The sequence below is a fragment of the Ceratotherium simum genome, chromosome 40 (assembly GCF_057802395.1).
Source record: "Ceratotherium simum simum isolate JZ-2026a chromosome 40, ASM5780239v1, whole genome shotgun sequence".
In the NCBI taxonomy this organism is placed as follows: domain Eukaryota; kingdom Metazoa; phylum Chordata; class Mammalia; order Perissodactyla; family Rhinocerotidae; genus Ceratotherium; species Ceratotherium simum.
In genome coordinates, this window is record NC_141939.1 from 8,757,742 (window position 1) to 8,783,751 (window position 26,010).

A 26,010-nucleotide genomic window follows, 5' to 3' on the forward strand; every position below is an offset into this window, starting at 1 on the left:
ACCCCTGTGTTCATTGCAGCGTTATTCACAATAGCTTGAAAGCATCCTAAGTGCCCATCAAGGGACGAATGGATAAAGAAGATGTGGTATATATGCACAATGGAATACTACTCAGCCATAAGAAACGATGAAATCCAGCCATTTGTGACAACATGGATGGACAGTGAGGGTATAATGCAAAGTGAAATAAGTCAGAGAGAGAAGGTCAAATACCGTATGATTTCCTTCATTAAGTAGTAGATAATAACAACAATAAACAAACACATAGGGACAGAGATTGGATGGGTGGTTACCAGAGGGGAAGGGGGGAGGGAGGAGGGTGAAAGGGATAATTCGGTACATGTGTGTGGTGATGGGTTGTAATTAGTATTTTGGTGGTGAACATGATATAATCTATGCAGAAATAGAAGTATAATGATGTACACCTGAAATTTTTACAATGTTATAAACCAATGTTACTGCAATAAACAAAAAATTAAAAAAAAAAAAAAAAAAAAGAACGAGCTTAGCAAGGACCCTCTTAGTCTATCCATACCCAAAGTTATCTATAGCGATGGCCTGTCCTGGGGGACAGGCCTTATATCTTAGAATTTTTTAGGTAGTTAGTGGGGGGGAGGTCAAAGTTTCTTTTAGAGAAAATAATCAAGGTAAAGAGACATATTGTGAGGTGGCCAGTTCTGATCCCCCACAATAACATGTGCTCTATGGCTAGAGCAATTGATCAACTAGGCCTCCTGGTTTGCCACACAGTTACCTAGAGAAAGCTGTTAACCAATCTCTACCAAAGCTTTAGAAAGTTCCTGTTACTAGGTATTGAATCTAGGAAGTGACTGCATGCATTTCTTTTTTTTTTTTAAACTTTTTTTTTTTTTTTTAATTTTTCCCCCAAAGCCCCAGTAGATAGTTGTATGTCATATCTGCACATCCTTCTAGTTGCTGTATGTGGGACTCGGCCTCAGCCGAGTAATGAGAAGCATTGCGTCGGTGTGTGCCCGGGATCCGAACCTGGGCCGCCAGTAGCAGAGCGCGAGCACTTAACCGCTAAGCCACGGGGCCGGCCCACTGCATGCATTTCTAGATTCAGAGATAGGAATAAGTGACTTGGCCACACGAATGCAGGTAATTGTGTATGTCTGTGAGGAGACACTGCATTTATAATTAACAAAATGATGAAGGTGATTCAATTTTTATACTTGATTGATTTTTAAAGAAACAATTATGAAGGCCTAGCAGTGGAGATGTGTAGAAGGATATTTCCTAGGAGAAATATTTTATTTAGCAAAGTGATAGTACTTTAATTTTCTGATATCATTGTTGACAAAAAATAACCAATAACCATTCTATAGATAAGAGAGATAAAATGACCTTTACTTGAGCCAGGCTTGAGAATTATAATCTGGGTAGGCAGTCCCCACAAAGGAAGAAAGCATTCTAAAGAAGCATGGTTTTCAGTACAGTCTTATACATTTTTATAGCAAAGAACATACGCCAGATACACCCAGGATACATATTCATCAAAGCTTCAAAGAGGTATTCAGTTGCAAATTAGCAGGTCAACATGAGTCTGATGTCTGGGAAAGGGAATTTATCTCCAGGAGTACTAATGCAAGCATTCCCGATACTGGTGGGAGTAGGAGGAGAAGTATGCATTCTCATCTTAAAATAGTGCATCCTTTTACTTTGAGATAATGTTTAATGCATTCTTTACTTTAATGGTTAAAGCAGATGTACAATGTATATTTGATAGACCATAAGTCAGGCTTCTTTAGTTCAAGCCAAATCAGTTTTGACCCAGAATAGCTATCCCATGTACCTCAATATGTGAAAATCTCTTGTCATCCTGATCTATGCACATATACACACACAGGCTAGGAGGAGGAACAAAAACCAGTTGTTTCCCAAGAGCTTAATCTTTGACCTTCATCTCCCGTGCCACTCACCAGTGCCTTTTCTTATTGCCCTATCATAAATTGCCTGTTTTTTTTTGTTGCTGTTGTTTTTTTGCTGAGGAAGATTGGCCCTGAGCTAACATCTTTGCCAATCTTCCTCTACTTTTTACATGGGACATTGCCACAGCATGGCTTGATGAACAACGTGCAGGTCCCTGTCCGGGATCTGAACCTGCAAACCCCAGGTCACTGAAGCAGAGCATGTGAACTTAATTACTATGCCACTAGCCGGACCCTAAACTGCCTGTTTTAAAGATTTATCATAAAGCTACAATGATCAAGGCAGTATGATGTTGGTATAAAGACAAATAGATCAACGGAACAGAATAGACAGTCCAAAAATACAGGTACACATATACGGACAACTGATTTCTAACAAAGGTCAAAAGGCAATGGAGACAGGATGGTTTTTTTGACAAACAGTACTGGAACAATCGGACATCCATCTGCAAAATGAAAGCACACACACACGAAAACTTTGATCCATATTTCACACCATCTACAAAAATTATCTCAAAATGGATTATAGAACTAAATGTAAAACCTAAAATTATAAAACTTCTAGAAGAAAACTTAAGAGAATACATTGATGATGATGTTCTTGGGTTAAGCAAATATATCTCACATATACCCAAAAGCACAATCCATAAAAGAAAAAAATTGATAAATTGGTCTTCATCAGAATGAAAAATCTTGTGCTCTTCTAAAGACACTCAAGAGAATGGAAAGACAAGCCACGGAAAACATTTACAAATCTTATATCTGATAAAGGACTTGTACCTAGAATATATGAAGAACTCTCAACATGCATTAAGAAAACAAACACTCCAGTTGAAAAATGGGCAAGAGATTTAAACAGATGCTTCATCAAAGAAGATATATGGATAAGAAATAAGCACATAAAAGGATACTCAAAATCATTAGTTCTTAGGGAAATACCTGTTAGAATGACTAAAATTTAAAAGACTAAGCATACAAATCATTGGTGAGAATGTGGAGGAAATGGAACACTCAAGGACTGCTCCTGGGCATATGAAACGGTACAACCACTCTGGGAAACAATTTGGGAGTTTCCAAAAGAGTTCCAAATACACCTATCATCTGATTCAGACGTTTGACGCCAAAGTATTGACCCAAGAGAAATAAAAGCCCACAAAGACTTGTACATCAATGTTCAAAGCAGCTTCTCCTGTAATAGCTCCATACTGGAAACTACTCAAATGCCCATCAATAATTGAATTGATAAGCAAATGGTGATATATCCACACAACGGAATACTACTCAACAATAAAAAGGAAGCAACAATTGACACATACTACAACATAGATGAATCTTAAAATAATTATGCAGAGTGAAAAAAGACATACAAAAAGAGCAGATACTGTATGATTCTATTCATAAATTTCTAGAAAATACAAGCTAATCAATAGTAACAGAAAGGCAGATCAGCGGTGGTCTGGGGAGAGGCAGGAGGGATGAATTACAAAGGAGTGTGAGAAAATTTTAGGGATGGTGGTGTACTCGTTATCCTGATTGTGGTGATGATTTCACAGGCTTACACATATGGCAAAACTTCACAAATTTTCTACTTCCCAGCTGCTTCCCAAGAGTTTAAGCTTTGAGCTTACCCTCTCCCTCCACCACAGTGTCCTTTCTTTTCTTTCCCCCCAAGGAGCTGACACCTTTATTGGAGATAAAAGACAAATACATGTAAAAAAAGAATAATCCATTCAAAAATAAATAAATACTATCATGAGTTACAGCAAATTATCTTAGTACCAGCTATCTACAAGCAGTATGGACTAAAGACATAGAACAGTAGTATAGAACTGGTTTTAAAACATCCATGATTATGTATCAGTTCCACCTAACCAAGTGATTTATTGTGTTTTCCCAGTTTTATTGAGAAGTCATCGACATACATCACTGTATAGGTTTAAGGCGTACAGCATGATGGTTTGATTTACGTATATCGTGAAATGATTACCACAATAGGTTCAGCTAACATCCACCTTCTCATGCAGATAAAATAAAAAGAAAAAAAAGAAAAAAGGAAAAAGATTTTCTCCTTGTGATGAGAACTGAGGATTTACTCTCTTAACTTTCCTGTACATCGTATGACGGGGTTAGCTATAGTCACCATGTTGTACATTACATCCCTAGTACTTACTTATCGTATATCTGGAAGTTTGTACCTTTTGACAACTTTCCTCCAATTCCACCTCCTCCTCCCCTCCACCTCTGGTAACCACAAGTCTGATCTTTTTCTATGAGTTTGCTTGTTTTTGTTTTTTTTAGATTCCACATATAAGTGAGATCATACAGTATTGGTCTTTGGCTAAGCTCCCATCCTCCCAGAGGGTGACGGCTGAAGGAATGAGATGGGCGAAGAGCTGGGTTCGGCAGCTGTGATTCTTGGGACGTCTTGGTAGCTAGAAGTTAGGAGGAGGACAAGGATCCAGAGTACAGAAGAAAATGGTTCTGAGAGGTAGAAGGAAAACCAGTATAGAAGGTAATTGTTCATTGACTCAAATGCTCTCAAAGGAAAATTTTGTTTTGTGTTTGTATGGTGCATTGTTTTTTACAAAAGAACAAAGGAAGTTCCAGATAACAACTAATGTTAATTGTATATACCAGGCACTGTTCTAAATGCTTTACATGTATTATTTCACTTAAAATTCTCCATAATACAGTTAAGTAAATACAAATATTGTTTCTATTTTATAGATGAAAAATCAAGGCACAGAATGGTTAAGAAACTTGCTCAGGGTCACACAGCTTTACTGGCTGGGCTGGTAAAAACTGGGCCGTTTGATTGTACAGACTGGCCTCGGAACAATGAGCTCGAGTCCTATGCATAGGCCTAAGAAGTAAATGAATCACAGTCTCTGAATTTTGCCACTATTTCTCAGCGTGGAACCTCCTGTGTGTCATTTCACTTGGGGCCTTGCTTTACAGAAGAGGTGGTGAGGCAAGGAGGGGAGATGTGTCGAGGTCTCGTGACCAGCAGGGGCTGGCCCGTAGTGAGAACCCGATTCCTCACGCCCGGTATAGGCCTGTTCTCTCTTGCCAACGGACAGAGTAGAACATCGTGAGAACACCTTGTTCAGAATCGTCCCTTTAGACAACAAGGACTCAGATGTCTCAGAGAGGCAGTCTGAGCGGAATCCAAAAGAACCATTTTAAGGTAAGAATTACTTAGAAAAACTTTAAGGATCATCATTAGTTAGGATTCCTTCGCATGGAGGGAATAGGAGAGAAAGTAATGAACTGGTTTTTAAGGAGAAGAGCAGGGTTTGAAACTGAGTAAGGAAGTAAGTAGACATACAGTCTCACAAGCCTTTTGTGAACCACTAGGTACTTTTAGATCTTTATATTTTTATGATTTCTATAACTGAAACCACATTTGCAGTAAGTTAGAAAATAAATGGGTTTTTTGCTCATGAAATCTTCATCTATGAGGATATAGGCATAATAAACATGGAAAATGATATTTTATGGCTACACGCACACACACACACACACACACAGCCCTCACAAGACACTTGATGATAATTGCTCTTGAAGTTAAGTGAATCAAGCTACCACAGGGTCTATTGATTTCCTTGTACTGGATGCAACAGTGTCCGTGGTCCCTTTAGTGTCAGCTACAGACGGGGCAGGAGCACACAAGTGTTCAGTTTGTAGTGACTGAGTCTTTACTTCATATTCTATAGATTTTTAAAGTCTCTATTAGAAGTAATGCATACTTCTGGTAAAATATCTACAACATACTAAAAAATATAATGAAGATGAAAATAACCCTGTATTATCAACAATTCCTTCCTTCCCATGTAACCACTGTCAATGCTACGGAGGTGTCTGTCCTTCTAGACTTTTAAAATGTAGTGGGGATAAAATCTTTTTTCTTTTTAAATGTAAAGCAAAATCATAAAGAGAGTTAAGATTGCAAAGAGGGGAAATGTCTCAGAATATGAGATGATATGTACTACGTGGCACTAAATATGACAATTATGAAGGCCACATAATAGCATAAAAAAACCACTTGCCAAGTAATGCCAAGTCAAAGAGATTACAAAGATACATGTGGGCAAAAAAGAAAGGGTACTTGGAAATATTCCAAAATGCTAACAGTGACGGCAATTAAGTGGCAAGACCATAAAAGACTTTTAAATCTTTTCTCTATTTTCCCTATCTTCTGAATTGTAGTTATGTTTTTATTCTTACTTAAAAAAATATTTTAAAAATCTGTGCTAATCAGGATTTTTTGAACCTTCCTACAGATTTAGTGACACTAGTTAACTTGTGTCAAAGAACAACTGAAGACAATATGCTTCACCTAATATTTAACAGCACAATTTGGGCACATTTATTGAGCTGTGACTCATATTTAGAACTAGACACACAATGAATACAAGTAACATATCATCTTACTTTATTAAAGGCAGTGACTTCCTTATTCACTGGAAGAACTGACAACTGCACCCAAATTTCACAGAAATGTACAGCTAGGCACCTTCACAGAAATGTACAGCTAGGTACCGTGATAGAGTAAACAAGAAAAAGAGTTGAAGTTTGTAGATCTAAATTCTAGTCTTGGATTTGTCCCTGCTAGCTCCAGTTTCCTGTTTCAAAATGTGAATAAGGAGAAAATGTCCTGCCTAGCACATTGATTTGTCATGAGGGCAAAACTAAGCAAAACAAAAGAACCCACAAACTTAATGCAAAATCAGAGGGCCGAGAAGAGAGGGTAGAATGGATTCTACCATTCTACTCATGCCCACCTCAAGTGGCCTTTGAGTACTTCAGAGATGGGGCAAACACACGATCTTCAGATTTGGCCCATTTCGCTCCTGAGAGCTCTATTGTTACGAAGGTCTTCCTTAAATCGGCCTCTGGAACTTTCTATGCCATTGTCCTACTTCCGTCTCTAGGGTAGGGTACTATGGCCTCTAGCAGGGCCTGATGACTTCCAGGTGTGCAGATATCAATCCCCTTGGCCTCTGGGCTGGCGGGAGAACCTGGCTGATCTCTGGCCAGGAGCAGCCCATGTTGTCATTTTCTCTGAGTGCCACGATGGGAGAACATTTGGAAGATACTGCTCAGGAGGACAACCTTGAGAAGGACCACCTCCCTCATGTTAGAAGTTACACTTCTACCAGGGAAGCTTAGCACACAGTCTCCCATCACATTTAGGATTCATAGGGGAATTCTTAGTCAGTCAAGACCCGGACACTTGTTTGGTTGTTTTCTACCAATCTTTTGCTTTTTGTGTGGCCTGTCCCGTATCTACAAAATTAGGTTTGGGAAGTAAGAATGGGATTTTAGATTAGTCTATGTTAAATTTCATGTCATTAGATTTGGCCTATGGTTCCAATCTAATGAGATCTTTTGGGATCCTAATTTGCTCACTCAGTGAATTCGCAGTTCATTTTAACTCCATCATGTGATAAGCTTGCCAGTTTTGCCCTCATGCTGTAGGAACCTGCTCTGCACCTCCTAGCTCCTTCCCTAACCTCTAGCCTGGCTTTGCGGCGCTCTCTTATTCTGCATTCATGGCCTCCTAGAATATTACCAGGATCCACCTCCAAACCTTCTAGTTCTTTTTGCCAATGCTCACCTGATAATTCTTTTGACTTCAGATACCAGTTCTGCTTTCTAACCTTGAATTTGCTGTTTTGCGGGGGAAATGTATTCCTTCCAACCTCCACTCCCTCCTCTACTCTTCACTCACCACAAATGGAGGGTGACAATGACCGTGTCCACACCTAGCCTGGTTGCCAACTTTCCTGGGAGGGATCAAGTACAGAGCCTGAGGTTTTCCAGTGGAGACCACTCTTTAGACTGATCCATTTGTCATGGAGTATGGGTGTTTATGAAAATATCTAACTCTACTAACTGCATTCTTCATCTTGCTCATAAAAAAGAGGTTTGCAAATGCTTTCATCAACTACCGATTCATTAAGTTCACAGTATTCTGCCTAATCTTCCCATCTATAACCCCATCAAACAGAAGACTGAGTGAACTTCACCAGACTTGGCTATTCTTAGTCAATTCATGCTTTCTATTAGCGATCATGGCTTCATTAAGTGCTAAAAGACTATTGCTGTGGGGCTGGCCCAGTGGCGTAGTGGTTAAGTTTGCGTGCTCTGCTTCAGCGGCCCAGGGTTTGCAGGTTCGGATCCCGCGCATGGACCCATGCACCGCTTATCAAGCCATGCTGTGACGGCATCCCATATATAAAGTATAGGAAGATGGGCACAGATGTTAGCCCTAAGGCTAATCTTCCTCAGCAAAAAGTGGAGGATGGGCAATGGATATTAGCTCAGAGCTAATCTTCCTCACACACAGAAAAAGACTATCACTGTAATAATTCATCTAGAGTCTTTCCTGCTCACTAATCTGTGCTTGCAAAATCCCTCAAAACCAGTAATAAATGTGGAAGCTGTCTGGAGGTATGAAGTATTAAGGGATGGCATTCTCCTAGGAGGTTTGGTAGGAAACTAAAAGACACGATAGGGCTCAGTGGTCCGGGAGAGTCATGGAGATGATCTGATTTGTTTATATTGTCATTGCCTGGAATAGGAGTGAACTCAGCAGGCAAGTGCCAAGCCAGATTCTCCCAAGGCCTGACCACAAAGGTTACAAGGCAGCCATTGGACATGGCGTGTTAACTTTTCCAGTTGAAAGGGACAAAGGTTAAACTAACAGCATGTGTCACTGGAAGGCACTTCAGAGATCTTTTCGACCAGTGCTCCTCAAACTTTCACGTGCACAGGAGTTACCTGGGGAATCTTATTAAAATGCGGATTCTGATTCAGCAGGTCTGGGGTGGGGCCTGAGAATCTGCATTTCTGACATGCTCTCTGGTGATGCTCCTGCCTTGTGGCCACACTTTGTGTAGCAAGGATTTAGACTATACTCTGTGTTTTTTTTTTTTTTTTTTTCAGATGTGGCAACTGAAGTCCAGAGAGGTGAAATGATTTCCCCAAAGACATATAGATGAAGTTAAAGCAGTCTCCTGGGGCCCAGATCAGTGTCTGTTTAATTACAAAATTGCTGGACCACCGTGTCTCAAAGTCCCATAGCCCGTGAAGGGAGAGTCGAGGTTAGATTCCAGGTATGTACATGCCTGCATGTGGGCACACACATGCACACACACACTCATGCACACACGTGTTGTCTGTGCTTCTTCATATTCTCTTTTCGCATCAATTGTGACATGTAGGAAACACATGGATTACAACCACATTAATGACATTCTTAAATGCAAATCAATTCTGAATGTGTAAACTTTTCCATAAAAATATTCCAGGAAAATGCATGAGTTATTTTTGACCTCTTAAGTGTATACAGACGTTCTGGAGTTCTGCAAAGACCATGTTACTGATAAAATCAGGTCATAATGACATCTTCTGATAGTTTTTATAGTAAAAGCTCTGGGCTTGGCTCAGTGAGTTCTATGCTCCAGCATTCATGAAGAACCCCAGAGTTTTGGGGATTTTCCATTAACTTCTAGTATTGAATTTTTGTTGTCACCTATAACTATTCGTTTTCCCTGTGTGGGGGAACTAAGCAACTGACAGAACCCAAGCAAGAGAGTGTGTATGTGCATATGTGCATGTGTATGTGTGTGTGTGCGTGTGCGTGTGCATGTGTGTTGAGGCATGTTAACTAAACAGTGCAGATTCCTGACATTTTTCTCCTCGCTGAGAAGTGGGAGGAGGAAGGGAGAAGAAATTGTCTGGAGTGGAAAAGAGGGTCATAAAAGTCCTTGAAGTGCCATCTCTCCTCTCCACTAGAGCTTCAGTACAGATAATAAGCTAAACTGATTAGAGAAAAATTGGGGTCACAAACTCCTATTTTGGGAGGCAAATCCTTACAGTGGGTTAAACCCATTAACATCTCATCCACAGCCTGAGTATCTACTGGATAGTAGGCTTCTTGGAGCCAAGGGCTGGGTCTTCCTGATCTTTTTTTTCCTTCGAAGAGTCTAGAAGAGTGTCTTGCACCCCTTGGGAGGCCAGACGCATCTCTTGAACAAAACATCACCCACCCTCCAGCGGGAGTCGCTCCCACCCAGCAGCCCTGGATGGCTCGTGTGTTTCCAAGAGTATAGAGGGCCCTTCTAGGAGCCCATGAATGGGCATTTGTCTGAAAATTGCCAACCACTGCTGCCTGTAGCTTCTCTTCTCTCCTCACTGGCCTCTTCCCATCCACTCAGAGCCTCCCTGTTAGCTTTCTCTCTTTCTTTCTGGGAGGAAAGAACAAAAGAGGCAAAAGAAAATGCAGGAAAACAGCAGGGAGGAGGGGGTAAGAAAGGAAAGAGGAGGAAGAAGGAGGAGGAGGCAGGAGAGGAGCAGGGGGAAGAGACTGAGGCGGAGAACTGGGGGAGGAAAGTGGGGAGAGAGGAAGGGGGACGGATGGAGGGAGGAGGAGGAGAGGGAGGAGCAGGAATTAGAAATATGTTAGTCAGGACACTTTTGGTTGCAGGTAACTGAAAATCCAACTCAAATGACCCGGCTTAAGAACGCCAAAAAAGATGTGTTGGCTCTTGTCACTGAACAGTTTAGAGGTATATGGGTTGGGTCAGGTCCTAGCATTTCCTCTGTAGTTCTCTGGAACCCCCTCCAGCCCACCTTGTGTGGGGGGCTCGTTTCCCTCTTTGTCTTAAGAAGGGTGCCCACCAGCAGCCTTTTGAAGGGGGTGCTTCCCACCACTGTCAAGCAGAAGCCCTGAGCCTTGCTCTGACTGGACCACCCCTGAGGCCTCACTATGGCCAGAAGGACGCCATGTGCTGCCTGGCTTTGCTCTGGGCGTGCCCATCCTTGACTTCTTTGGATGGAAGGAAGGGTGGGATGATTCTGGCTGGCTCAGACGGATGTGGTCTCCGTCTGAATCAAATCTGTTGATTCACCAGATGGCCTAGACCTGAACATCACGTTATAGATGGGTTAAAAATGTCAGCAAAACCACTACAAGAATGTCGCCTTAAACCTCAAGACCATTCTGCTCAATCTTAATGTTGAAATCCATGTCCACGGCTGAAGTGGAACATTTGTTTTCTCAATTAAAGCTCATTAATCTGTCAATTAATCACGGCTGCGTGGTAATTACCTAGAACGGGAAGGCGTTCTGGGCCACCCTCTGGAAAGGATACCAAGAAGGGTGAGGAAATTGCCCTGTTACCAAATAAATAGCACTGATCCCAGGCGAGCTTGAGGAGCAGCACCAGACCGGGCTCACCGCAGGCTCCACCTCTCCTGGCTAAGGGATCTGGCAGAAAGTACTTACTTTTTCTATGTCTCAGTTGCCTCATCTATAAAATGGACATCATCTAAAGTATTTACATTTCCCAGAAAAACGCCTGACACCTAATAAGTGCCCACCCTTGCTGTCTCTGTTATCATGGAGAGAAGACACGGGTTCAGGGAATGACCCCAGGATGCAGTAGGGGGTATGCTTGAGTGCACAGCAGTGAAGACCAGAAGTATGGGGAGCAGGGCAAAGAGGAGGAAGGAGTGTTGTGTGTGTGTGTGGCGCCACGTTCAAGAGGATAAGGAGAGATGATGGCTGCGAAACGTGTGCATGCAAGGCTTTGAACAGTGTCTTCTAGGGTCAGTGGGTGGCCCATCCAGATTGGCACAAAGGGTTCTTATGAAGGGCAGTGGGGGCAGACAGCTGTGTTGAAGTCTGCTGGTGGAGGGCCTTGAATGCCAGAATAGGAGATTTGGCCATTTTCCTCCTGTGCTGCAGATTTTTGAGAAGCACTATGATAAGCTGGACCCTGTGCGATGTTGGGAACGTGAATCTGAATGCAGGGCACAGGAAGGGCCAAAGAAGAGAAATAAAAGAGGCAATCAAACAGCACCATTTCTCCTGGATGGACCAGGCCACCACACGTGGAAGCCAGAGGCTCCGGCTATAGCCTCCATCTCCCTGCACCCTCCCCACCCTGCCACACTCTGAGCATTGTCCTGAGCCAAGGGGTGATCAGCGGGTCTCCTCACCTCCAGGATGCTGAGAAGAGAGCCTTGCAGTGTTCCCAGGGCACATGGCAGGGGTGGTGGGCACATCGTGAAGAGGCTCTGGGTCTGAACCCTGTAAATAACTGAATTAAGGGTCCTGCAGCATCGCTGGGGCTCATGTCTGTGGATATTGTCATAAGAAGGATTGGGAGGTCAGCAGAAGAGGGAGAGGGTACGAGACTCCAGTCCTGGCCTTGATTTATTAAGACTGGGATGATGGGAACCTACGACACGCTGGACATGTTGGCAAGCCTTGTCTAGGTTTAACGCAACATCACAGAAGGAGAGAGACGCAGCCTTCTGAAATGTTAGAAGTGAATGGTGAAGAGCGTTGGTGTTTCGTAAGGGTTTGGCACGTTTTCTGAATGATTCTGGCTGTCTGCCTGGCTCTGAGTTTCCTGTTCGCTACATGTGTCACTGCTGAGGATTAAAGTCCTAACAGCCTCTGACACAGGCGTCACCAGAGCCCACTTTCTCCTTTCTTTTCACCTCGGCATAGTGGGGTCGTCTGACAAGATGTGAGTTGTCACACTCGTGCTGCACGGACCAGACGCAAAGCTCTTTTGGAAAAAGAAAAAGGGAATTAACAACTCTATCCAGGCTTCAAAATGAGCTTTTGTTTTTAATAACCAGCGTCAACTCAGCTGGCTTCATTTGGGGAAAGAAACCCTGTGGGCTTCCCTGAGAGTGCCCACCTCCCGGGAGGCCAGCATTCCCGAATGCCCCAGTGACGAGGAGAGGAGATGGTAAGATGATTGATTGCACTCTGGGTTTTCGTTTCTGTATTTTTTCCTCCTTTTCTTTTTGTTTACTTATACAATGATGAAGTAGTTAGGAGGGAAATGGAATCCGATACAGCTGATAATGTTATGCTGTTTGTTGAAACAAGATTTTAAGGATTTCTTGGAGTTACGTGGCTCTGTAGGTATATTTAACCTTAAGATGTGTCCGTGAGCCGTATTAAAAGATCACCTATGATTATGCATGTTTTATTCTATGGAAGATTAACTATGAAATATATGGGAAATACATAACTATATACTACCAATAAACCATAAATAGTTATGTGACTTTTGGCAAATTGTGAGGTTTAAGTGAAGGGTATTATAAATAAAGTCCTTTTAAAATGCTGCTCCTGATGTTAGAATTAAGACTTATTTTGTCACTTTCCGTTAAGTTTCTACAGTCTTAGAGAGCCATAATCTGGCCCATTGTTTGACTGAAAGCATTGCATTATTATTAACAGACATGCATTTGTTGTATTTAAAGTTATATGGTATTGTATTAGCAAGACTTGTACATACTGCCTTCAATATGGGCTTAAAATGTAATCTTATAGCACGAGCATGTTTTTTCAGAGCTTTGCAAATGTTACACCTGTAGCTATGAGGAAGACCGTGCGTTCTCAGAGGGGATGATGAACATTGTCCTGTATTCCTTATTGGATACCCTTGACATCCATAATTCCTATCAATAGTGTTGTTGCGGGAAATAAGAAAATAGGACAGAATCTGAAAGATTAAAGAAAGGAAATAGGAAAATAAAAAGGAGAACAAAATGAGGTTTACCATTCAATTTAATTCAACTTAAAGCTACTCGCTCTTAGGCAAAATGCTAGTTTGCACTGTGGCTACGAGGGTGTGAAAAGCTGGATGGTGGGGAAGGATGTTTCAAGAAATGCAGCTAGCGACCAGCTGGTTTGGGGACTCCCAGTGTCACCCACAGGCGACTGGAGACCACCATGTGTGTGTTTGAGGCTGGCGGTGGTTTGTGTTCACTGTAGATGTGTGGATCCGATGGCAAAAGGAAGAAGACAGTGCTGCCCAGAAGGAGCGAGGAACTCTTCTTGAGATGAATCTGGTCTTCCTAGTAGTGATGACGAATTTAAAAAGATACTTACGGCCTTTCTCATTTCAGCAGGCAGTTGTTAATCTTTTAACCCACAAACCCTTTTGGGCACGTGCTTGTTAGCTTACTTAGGAGAAAAACTTGACAGGCATGGTCAAGGAATGGCTAAGAGCCACTTCTAAAATATCTCCTTTAAAAATGTACACACAGAGGGGCCAGCCGAGTGGTGTAGTGCTTAAGTTCACACGCTCTGCTTCGGTGGCCTGGGGTTCGCGGGTTCGAATCCCAGGCACCGACATACAGACCACTTATCAAGCCATGCTGTGGCAGCGTCCCACATATAAAATAGAGGAAGATTGGCACGGATGTTAGCTCAGGGCCAATCTTCCTCATGAAAAAAAAGAGAAAGGACACAAACAGCACATGCTCACTGTCAAAAATAAAATTTAAAACAGTACACAAAGATAAATAAAAAAGATGAAAAACAAAAACCTAACACTGTGAGATAAGCACTGTTAACATTTTGGTGGGTATGTTTTTCTCTGAACACATTTACTTGTTGAAAAAACATACTTGCACTGCCCTTGCTGTTTTATTACCTGCTTTGAGCAATATATTGTGAGCATCGTGCCATGATAATGAATTTCTTTCTACAAAAGCTTTCTTTTTTTTGTGAGAAAGATTAGCCCTGAGCTAACATCCAAAGCCAATCCTCTTCTTTTCGCTGAGGAAGACTGGCCCTGGGCTAACATCCGTGCCCATCTTCCTCCACTTTATATGGGACGCCGCCACAGCATGGCCTGACAAGTGGTGCGTCGCTGCGTGCCCGGGACCCGAACCTGCCAACCCTGGGGCCGCTGAAGCAGAGTGTGCGAGCTTAACCACTATGGCACCAGGCCGGCCCCTACACAAGCTTTTTAAATTGTATTACACAGATAATTTACTAAATCATGTTGGTAGATATTTGATTGTTTTCTTTTCTATTATTAACGTTACCAAAATCAACATCTGTGGAGCAAAACCTTTGCTTCTCTTCCTGATTATTTCCTTGGGATAAATTCCCAGAAGAGGAATTGTGGGGTCAAATGGCATGAGCATTTTTGAAGCTCTTGATCCTGCTGCTAAATTAACCTAGGAAAGAGCTAACAACTCACACTCCCTCCAGCACCGTATGAATACCATTTTCCCACACTTCCACCAGCATTCAGTTGTACCATTTTTTTTTTTTTCAGAAAAAGTGTACTAATTTGCTAACTGGCAAAGGGTATTTTGTTGTCTTAATTTGCTTTACGGAGACCTTTTGTAACACCTTCTGACTTCCTATTCTGCCCCTTTAGGTTCAGTTTCTTGTCTTTTTGGGTTACTCATTACCAAAAGCAATTGTCCCTTACGGTAACTTATGCCAACTTGAATTCTGAGGCCTTTGACCTTGTCTGATGTCTGCATGGCAGAATCAGATGCTTTTGCTCGGACTTTTTACCTTTTGAACAACCTAGGGCAAACCTCAGTCTTTATGATTTTATCTCCTCTTTATCTACAAAATTTAGAGATAAGGACTAGTCTTCCATTCCACCACATGATCATACTAGGAACATAAAGAACGGAGATGGAGGAAATTTCTTTGAATAGAAAAAAAGTAAAAATACAAAATGGTACTATTAATATTGTTGTTATGATGAAGTTTATTTAAATTCTCGCCTTATGAAGTCTATAGTTTTTGGAAAGCTACATGCTGAAATTTTGACGATGTCTTCTAATTCTACACTTGAAAGGTTTGTGTGTGTGTTACAGTGTATTTCTTGGTTCTTCAGCAGCAGTGTTTGGTGGTTCCAGCAGCACACGAACATACTTTAGATCAAAAGTGGTTTTTATTTTGTCCCTTATTTATCTCACTTGCATACGGGACAACACACCATTCTTCTCATATCGCATTTCATCCTCAACATGCCTTGCTTCGATCCCCAGTGAGAGCTCCTTAGAAGTGGGGACTGATATTAGGTGTGTTTCTCTCTCCAGGACCTGGTTTGGGGTCTGACACCCGGTGGGGGCTCAATAATGTTTCTGGAATGAATCAATGGCAGGGAGCTAGGAACATTTTTATCCAACTCTGCAAGGAAAGGAATATCCCAAAAAGAAACTGCAGAGGATTTAAGAAATTGAGCTTTTCTAGGGCAAACGGATTATTGTATTTGTTTAGTTTAATTTGGGTTCGTTTCAGTTTCTATTCAGTAAACTTTTAAAGCTCTCAGTGGATGTTAAGCAAATGAATCCAAGCCAAGGGTAGAACCAGGAAAATCGAGACCACAGCTTTTGTGAGTGCAAATCTCTATGAAAAGCTTTACAGGGAGTACAGAGCTCCACTCTGACCCCCAGCTCAGTGCCAGACTGTTAAAATCAGGACCAAACTGACATTTAGCAATGGTTTAAACTAAGAAATAAATAAATAATGATGATGGCTAATACTTAATAGAACGCTGACTATGTGCGAGATTTGGTTCTAAGTGCCTCATCAATGAGGTAGTCATTATTATTATCTTATTTTGCAGATTAAGGAACTGAGCACAGAGCAGAGATTTGCCTAAAGTCACACAGTGACTGGCCAATCTCAGCACACAGCTGGGATTCATGACTCAAACTGTCTTACTCCAGAGTTCTGGAGTCAGCGGGGTGGGGGGGAGTGACTGGACTTCAGAGGCAATGACACATGGTTTTTGGACAACTGATGGTGTTTGTGCTGTTCCCTTGGGTCACTGTTTATTAATTTCTCACTAATGAGCATGCACTATTCCGGGTTCTTTACATTTATCATCTCTAATCTTTCTCACAACTTTGCAATATTGGTATCATCATTCCAGCTCTAGGGCCAAACAAACTGAGACTGTTTGTGAGTCTCTGTGAGACTCTAAGAAGCTCCGAAAGTCACCCAAAGGTACCACCTGGCGATGAGAAAGCCCTCAATCTACATCAAGTCTATTTAGTTTTCTAGCGCATGAGTCACACTGGTCTGGAGCACTGAGTGTTGATGCGCTTGGTTCTTCTCTCCAAATGTGCTGAGAGTCCAGTTCTGCTGCATTTGGAGGTGTTGAGCCTGGAAACTCAGCCAAGTCATCCCCTCACTTGGGGGTTTGGTGGGGGGCACTCAGCCTCAGTCTCCCTGAATCTCTGTGGGCTCGTGTGAAACGGCAGCTGGAGTTGATTTTCAGGCTGGGTGCTCCCTGGCAGGACCATCAACCTAGACGTTATGGGTGTTGAAAATATGTAAGGACACTTTCCTTATGCTTCCTATTCATTGAGCCCTCAATTCCTTAGGACCAAGGAAGTCCTAAGAGCATCTCCAAGGAGGCTGGGATGGAGCACGGTGAGTGCTGGTGTGGGAGTGGAGGCCTCGCTCTATTTTCTTCTGGGCAATTTATTTATCTTTGCTTAGTTGTTCCAGTTATAAAACGGAGATAAGAATATAAACTAAAATGATATTTTACTTGTTTTTCTGTTAAACTTTTCAGTAAGATTTTGGAATTTTTAACTTTTTAAGCAGATAACACGTGATTTATTTACGTTTGAATAGATCACACAATTTAAAAGGCTGTTCAGTGAAGTCTCTCTCTCTCTTCCTTTCCCCAGCCATCTCTTTCTCTCTTTCTCACCAATAGATAGCGGTTGTTAATAGTTTCTTGTATTTCCTTCCGCCTCTTTCACACTTAGGGTTCTCCAGAGAAACAGAATCAATAGGAGATATAGCTCTCTCTTGGAAGAGATTTATTGTAAGGTATTGGCTCATGTGATTATGGAGGCTGAGAAGTCCCACCATCTGCCGTCCGCAAGCTGTAGGCCCACGAAGGCCAGCGATGTAGTTCCAAGGCTTGAGACCTAGCCGGAGAGCCAATGGTGGAGATTCCAGTCCAGGTCTGAAGGCCTGAGAACCAGGAGGAGCGAGGGCAGGGGAAGAGCCATATCTCAGCTCACGCAGGGTCAGGCAGAGTTAACCCAACCTTCCCCCGCCTTTTTGCTCTACTTAGGCCCTCAACAGATTGGACGATACCCACCCACATTGGAGAGAGCCATCTGCTTTACTCAGTCCACCAATTCAAGTCCTAATCTCTTCCAGAAACACCCAGAAATGTTGTTTAACCAGCTGTCTGGGCATCCCGTGGCCCAGTCAAGTTGACACGTAAAATTAACCATCACATACACTAATGGTGTACACTCTTCTGTTTCCTGTTCCACAACTGTATCCAACGAGCTAGATGATCATTTGGTGGACTTTTAAGTTGTTTGCAATCCTTTGCTATTACAACCAATATTGCGATGCATAACAGCCTTGCCCATAACATTTTGCAGAAGTGCAAGCAAGTATATTTGTTGGCTAAATTCCTAGAAGTGGAATTGCCTGGTCAAAGGCTATGTGCATTTGTGGTTTTGATATATATTTCAAAATTGCCCACCCACCTCCCACCAGATTAGAACAATTAACACCTCCACCGGGAATGTTTGAGAGAATGTTCCCCTATGTGCTCGTCAACACAGTATGACAGCAAACTTTGATGGTCTTGTGGGGGAAGAGTTTAACTCAGTGTGTTTTTAAAGTTTTCATATCTCATATAACGACTGAGGGGTCTTTTTATGGGGGGGACTTAATTTTTTTGAGAGTAGTTTTAGGTTCACAGCAAAACTGAGGGGATGGTATAGAGATTTCCCGTATAACCACTGCCCCTGTGCATGTATAAATTACAACCAATGAACATTATAATCACCCAAAACCTATAGTTTACATTAGGGTTCACTCTTGGTGCTGTACAGTCAATAGGTTTGGACAAATGTGTAATGACATGTATCTACCATTACAGTATCATACGCAGTAGTTTCACTGCCCTAAAAATCCTCTGTGCTCCACCGATTCGTCCTCCCCCTCAACTCCTGGCAACCACTGATCTTTTTACTGTTTCCACAGTTTGGCCTTTTCCAGAATATCATGTATTTGAAATCATACAGTATGTAACCTTTTCAGACTGGCTTCTTTCATTTAGTAATATGCCTTTAAGATTCCTCTATGGACTGATAGTTCATTTCTCTTTAGTGCTGAATAATATTCCACTGTCTGGATGGACCACAGTTTATCCATGTACCTACTGAAGGACAACTTGGTTGCTCCAAAGTTTTGACAATTATAATTGAAGCCTTTATAAATATCCATGTGCAGGTTTTTGTGGGGACGTAAGTTGTCAACTCCTTTGTGTAAATAACAAGGAACGAAGTTGCTGGATCGTATGGTAAGAGTATGTTTAGTTTTGTAAAAAACTGCCAAACTGTCTTCCAACATGGCTATACCTTTGTGCATTCCCCCCGGCAATGAATGAGAGTTCTCACTGCTCCACATTCTTGTCAATATTTGATGTTGTCAGTGTTCTGGATTTTGGCCATTCTAGTAGGTGTGTAGTAGTATTGATATTGTTTTAAAACCATTTGTGATCATAACTTTTGCTTTGTTCAATGATTAGTTTATAATCCCTGGCTGTGTGTCCAGCCATGGGATGCCCCAGTCAGGGAGGGAGATCTGCCTGCTGCCTGCAAGGGTCACAGGAAACAGCCAGGCAGCAGCAGGAGTTGCATACATCGCGATAAGCATTGTGAAAGAGACAGATGGTTGCTGAGACAATGACTAATGAGCCCAGATCTGTGTGAGCCTGGTGACGGGGAGTCCTTGTGGAGGAGGGATGAGCTCTGAGGCAGACAGGCAGACGGCAGAGGGAAGAGTACCATCAGAGCCCTGTTGGAGGAGCAGAAGGAAGGTCTGTGCATGGCTGTCCAAGCAAGTGGGAGGGAGGTTGGAGGTGAGCTTGGAGACAGAGACAGGGGCTTGATGATGGGTGGCATTTGGGTGCACAGCAAGGAGTTTGCATTTTATTCTGACTTACTGGTTGCCTTCAGTCACAGGCTGGGAAGATGGTGCCAGAGTCTATAAAGCCTTACCTCACAGACCAGAAATGCTCACCTGTGTGGTGTTAGGGAGGCACAGTTCCTCTGCACAAGCACTGGGGGATGTCATTTTTGCATTTGTCACAAAAGGTTGTGGCAGGGGTGACATTTGCTATAGGGCTGGCATGCAGGACATTGGACTCTCTTGCCCAGCCTGTGCTGTGTGTGTGTAACAAGTGACAAAAGCTTCGCCTAAATATGGCCATGGAGACATTCTACAAAAATACATTTTACCTCTCTCAGAAACAAAACTCAGTTTATAAAGGGCTTTCTCGTTCATTATCTCATGTATTGCTAAATTAACGGGTCGTTTTGACAAATTATTGTCGGGTGTCCAGTCTGGGCTAAGCCCTGCACTAGGTGCTGTGGGTGGTGAGAGGAAGGGGAGGTGGGAGGGAAAACACGAAGATGAAGAAAACGCGCAGTCTAGTTTCCAGACAGAACCCAATGTCAACAGTCAGAAGGAAGGCGGGAAGGGGACAGTGGAGAGGGCCCAGCCACTTCTGGGTTCCTAATGAGAACGCGGGCCCTGCAGTGTGTGCCACTTACAGATCTGCCTCCGGGGCCCGCTTGGTGCTGGGAAGGCCTTCCGGGGCTGGAGCTTCTCTTATATCCTTCTCTGGAGGTGGAGGTAGGGTTATCATTCTAACTTGAGAGGTGAAGCGCTGAGAGATTTCCTCAAGCCCACCAAGTGGGCAAGAGGGGGAGCTGGGACTGTGCCCCGAGCTCTGTGGCTCTCTGTGCTTCAGAAAGGAGCAAAATTCTCCAGTTTTATCATCTGGGAAAGGCCCTACAGAAAAGCTCTCTCTCAACGACGCATCCTCTTTCACTCTGGCACTTCTGCTTCCATTATCATGGGGCCACTTTGCCTATGAGTCTGCAGCGTTGGCAGAGCCCTGTGGAAGAGGTGGGGACTGGACACAGCCTCAGGGGGCTGATGGTAAGGCTCTAAGCTGAGAGGTTCTTCCATCTTGTGCAGAAACACAGAGCACTTGGGCAAAGTGTTGTTGACTGGGCACTCAGGCCCATCTCTACGGCACAACTGGTCATTTGTGGCCAGCGCAGAGTGGGGATTGATGTGTGTGTGGGCACGTGTGTGGCGTCTGGGATGAAGGCCTCAGGTACTGCCGGCGCTGACGAGGTGCCGAGGGATGCAGGTTTCCATGGATGTAGGAACACCTGGCCGGGAAGCAGGAAGGCTGTGAGATCAGTGAACGCCTCAGGGAGCTTTATCTCCTGGTCCAGGGAAAGAGGGCAGGGTTTGCTTCTGAGAAGAAGGGAATCCACGGGTAAATTCCAGGTGCTCAATCCAGACAGAATTGCCCAGGTGAATGCAACATGGCGTGGGGGTGTGGTTTGTTGAGTGATAATGATAGGTAAAAGAGGCATCCGAAGGAATGTTTACAAAAGAAAAGTCCAGAAACATATTTATGAAACTTGATATGTATCTATGCTAATCATAATTGAAATAAATATTTCAGGATTCATAGATTTTTAGGCTTTTGGCTTTCTGATATCTGTGTTTAATCTGTCCATGACAATGGTATGGCTAGCTTTAAAGACTAAAATTTCAGTGAGGATTTTAGTGAATTTGATGTCTGAAGCCTTCAGACATTCCCTCAATCAGCAAACAAATGGATGATGACATTGCTACAGAACAAAGCAATGGCTTGTTTGTGTCTCTTGTGAAGGTATGCCTTTTTTTATCCTTTGACGGGAAATTGTTGGAAGTGAACACACTTGTAAATTATCCCGTCTTTTTTCTAAACATGCTGAACCTCTTGACAGTGAGTCCTTTCTTGGCTGAGGTAAGCAGTGTTGCTTTTGATGACTGTAGCTACTCAGTCATTTATGCCAACAACGTGGTCCAGCGCGGGACACAAAACCAACACATTGCAAAGCCATGAGTACGGTCCCCTAAGGTTGGTGTTGCTTTCCTAATTCTATTCCTGGAGTTAGCGAGAGGGTAGAACTTGACTGGAAATTCTGGGGCAACTTTACTTGGACCATTTATTACCTGCGATTTCATTTGCTGGCGGTTTGCTCTCTTTGTCCTGGGCTGATTAGCAGCTGTCCTCTTCTGGAGGTACAAGCGGTACTGGGCCTCCCTGCCCAGGCACCAGCCTTGCCTGGAAGTTCCTGCCTGAACCAGGATCAGCAGCCATCCGTCTCCTCCTGACAACGTCTGGGTGCTTTTCAGACATCACCTGTGTTCCTTAAACAGGTTTTATCATTTTCAATTTGTCCGGAAGGAAACTGAGGCCCAGAGATAGGCAGTTTCTTGAGATGGTAGCAAATGAATAACAGAGTCAGGATTTGAACCTGGGTCTGTTGGACTCCCAAACCTCTTTACATCTCATTGTGCTGAAATGAAAAGGGGACTTGACGAAGGGAAATAGTAGTTTACAGAATAGTTCTTTCTAAGATGTGGTTTAAGTAGTCATACTTGTATGCGTGCTGAAGATTTTCAGAGTTCATTCACATGGAGCACGTGATCAAGGCTCACTTCTACCACTTCTGATAGGAATTTATCATCCAAATTGGCGCATGGTGTCTGTAAGCTAGCTTTTTAAAAGGTATTATGTGCAAAGTTTATTTTCTAGACTCTGAAATGATCGGTAGATAATATGCAAGCCAAAATCAATAAAAATAAAATATACGTAATAATAAAGTACAAATTCAAGTATATTAGGGACTCCATAGCTATTTCTCTGGAATGATTAAACAGACCCTATCTGAAGTAGGTGGGGAAATCTGGCTTCATAAATAGTATCATCTGTCTGTTAAAGAATAATCTATAGATTATATAGAATCTATATAGACTAATCAAAAAGATAAGAGATAACAAGTGTTGGCAAAGGTGTGGAGAAAAGGAAACCCTTGTGCGCTATTGGTGGGAATGTAAATTGATATAGTGACTACGGAAAACAGTATGGAGGTTCCTCAAAAAATTAAAAGTAGAGCTACTATATGATCCAGCAATCCCACTTTTGAGTATATACCCAAAGGAAATGAAAATAGGATCTAAAAGGCATAATTCCACTCCCGTGTTCATTGCAGCATTATTCACAACAGCCAAGATAGGGAAACAACCTAAATGTCTATCAATGGAAACAACCAAAATGTCTAATGTTATCAATGAATGGATAAAGAAGATGTTGTCCATATATATACCATGGAATATTAGTCAGCCATGAGGAAGAAGGTAATTTTATTATTTGTGACAATGTGGATAGAACTTGAGGGCATTATGCTAAGTGAAATAAGAGAAAGACAAATACTTTATGGTATCACTTATATATGGAATCTAAAAAAGGTGAACCCAGAGAAACGAAGAGTAGAGTGGTGTTACCAGGCGTTGAGGGGTGGGGAAAATGGGAGATGTTGGTCAAAAGGTACAAACTTCCAGTTGTAAGATTAATTTTGGGGGATCTAATGTACAGTATAGTGATTATAGCTAATATACTGTATTATATACTTGAAAGTTGCTAAGAGAGTAGATCTTAAATGTTCTCACCAAGAAAAAGCAGTGGTAATTATGTGACAGGATGGAAGTGATAGCTAACCCTATGGTAGTAATCATTTTGTAGTATATAAATGTATCAAATCAACACGTTGTACACTTGAACTTACACAAAGTTACATGTCTGTTATATTTCAATATAGCTGGAAAAGAAAAACAACAAAAAGGATAATCTGTAAAACTATATGCAAAGATTCATAGGATTTCTTTCCTGGAGGGAAAATATACGATTATAGTCTTTGGTGATAGAATGTGTACTTAGGCTTAGTTGATTTAAAAAATCTCCTATGAACTTGCCGTGACTACCCTTTTGAATAAATTTCCCTCAAGGTTTAAGCATTTCTCTAGATTAACACAGCGGGTTACTGAGCTGACTCATAGGGAGAAGGGGAGGTTACATTTTTGCTTTTGTAATATTGTGGGAAATTACACCCACCATCACTCACTGTACTTGAATATTTATCATCAACCTCAAATTCTGAGATTTATTTAACTGCAAGATCAGAGTTTTAAACTTTTTTTCCCAGTTGAAATTTTTAAGAAATTTGGTAAGATAGTGTGACATAGAGTACAGAAACTAGGTTCATAGGAAAATGAAAAATGCTAGGGCGGGGTGGGAGGGTGGCAGTGGTGGAGACAGATACTTCCTTTAGTCTGGAACTGATATCCAGATCATAAATTATTGTTCTAGGGAAATAATTATTTTGCAAATGCTGTGTGTGAATCAGCCCTGAAGCTGAACACTTTTCCTTTGCCTGGCCCCGTCTGCAGGGTCAGTGTAGAAAACGGGTGTTGCTGTGTTAGCGGACCCACTCAGTTCCACACAAAGAGAACAAACATCTCTGAATCGGGTCACCCTCTATGGTCTAGGTCAGTGGTTGTCAATCCTGACTGCATATTGGAATCACCGGGGAGCCTTAAAAAATGCTGATGCCTGGGTCCCACCCCCAGAGTTTCTGATGTGTTGGTCTGGGACACAGTGTTCGCACAAGGGTTTTTAAACACTCACCGGGTGATTATACTTTGCAGCTGGTATAATATGGCTTGAGAACCATCGATCCGGAAGTCGATAGCCATGAATTCAGTAAATTACCCAAGTAAACAAGAAGCTGGCTAGAAAAAAGCTGTCTAGGGTGGTTGCCAAATCCCGCCTGCTGGGAGAATTTGGGTCCGTTTCCCAGAAAACCTTGTCCCTGGAAGTTATCGAAGACTGTCTATCTTGTAAGTGTGGTTTGAATTTTCTAAGGCTTGGTGGGCGTAAGTAGTGTAAATATAGCCACTTTCATTCATTTGGCAAAGACTTAAACATCTGCTCTGTTCAGGATAAAGGCGGTCAGAGAAAGAGCCTACCTTTAAGCATTTGATGAGTGTCAGGAGAGGGAAGAACTCAAGCCATACAAAGTCGGGGTTGCCAGGGCCATCAGAGCAGGGAGGGGAAGCCAAAGGTTCAGGGGAGGGGGAAACAGTCACTCGTTTCCCCTGGTTGGAGGGGTGGGAAAACCCCAGGAGTGTACAGTATTTAGGTTGGTGCTTGAAGGGTAAGGAAGAGGAGGACTTGAGCTGGAGGGGGAAGAAGGATGACATTCCGGGTAGAGGGGAAGAGGTGTCGACTGGGGAAGCTGGCCTTACATACAGGAGACTGTATGTAATTTGACTGACGCCTCGAAGCATGAAGGGCGAGGAGAGGAACATGTTCAAATAGGCAGCGTCAAGAGAGACCTAGGTGGGTCTGGAAAGCGAGATCGAGCGGTCTGGGCTTTCTCCTGGAGGCGTAGGAGGCCTGCATGGCAGGTTTTGACTGCCAAGGTTGAAGCAAATGGCAGGTAGGGACTTGCCTAGCACTGTTTATCTGGCTAATCTGGATTGTTGAGAAGAAAACATCCGTTTTGACAAGGTGGAAAAGAAGCCCATGTAGGTTACACATGTCAGTTTTGTACTGACAAGGTGGGTGTATTGCATTAGGGTGGTTCAGACTTTTCGTAATTGCTGCTTTATTTCTCTCTCTCCTCTTCTCGACCTTCTAACCTTGACTTTGTTCCTCCCAGTTCTTCTTCTGAGGAAGAAATTTAAGAGCTTCCCCCTCTTCCCACAGACTAATCTTGTTGTCTCAAGTAGTCACAATAACACTCTGAATATAAAAAGATTAAGTGTGGCCATTAGGAGGTTTGATGGTTAGCACGTTATTTACTTTATTTTGGGCTACATTGACTCAAGCAAATACGGTAACTGCTATTTTTTTCTTCTTTTCAAAATACAAAAATAAAATTTAAAGGTCAGCCAGATTTTGGCGTAGATGGCCAACACAGTTCTGCAAATGATGTTTCTGGATTAATTTTATTGCATCTAAATGCTCTTCAATGTATTTGGGGAATTTTATGTATGAGAAAGTCTGTAAGTGCTGCTAGTGATTCAGCCTAAAAGGGGGGTAGGGTGATCAGTTTCCCCGGACTTGAGATGACTTTTTCTGTCTGATTTTAAAGTATCAAAAAGTACTTATTGAGTGCTTTGCTCTGTGTTAGACAGGTTAGAGGATACAAAAATGAAAAAGGTGGGGTGGGGGGGCGTGGTGCAGGATGGCCCTTGTCCCGAATACGTCTTGGGTTTGCTTTTTCTCCCATTGGAAGAAATGAGTGAAATCGTGTTAGCAGACTCTACACTTGGTCCTTGTGTTTTCTTTATGGCCAGGCT

General features: G+C 42.5%; 1 protein-coding gene across 1 annotated transcript in view; it reads left to right on the forward strand.

Annotated features, from left to right (window-relative positions):
• IL1R1 (interleukin 1 receptor type 1) overlaps positions 1-26,010 on the forward strand; it is a 121,318-nt gene that overhangs the window by 29,961 nt on the left and 65,347 nt on the right. The window contains exons 3-4 of the mRNA XM_087426296.1: positions 4,248-4,461; positions 8,901-9,070. The gene's annotated coding sequence lies outside the window, so the exon portion shown is untranslated. The remainder of the gene's footprint in view (positions 1-4,247; positions 4,462-8,900; positions 9,071-26,010) is intronic.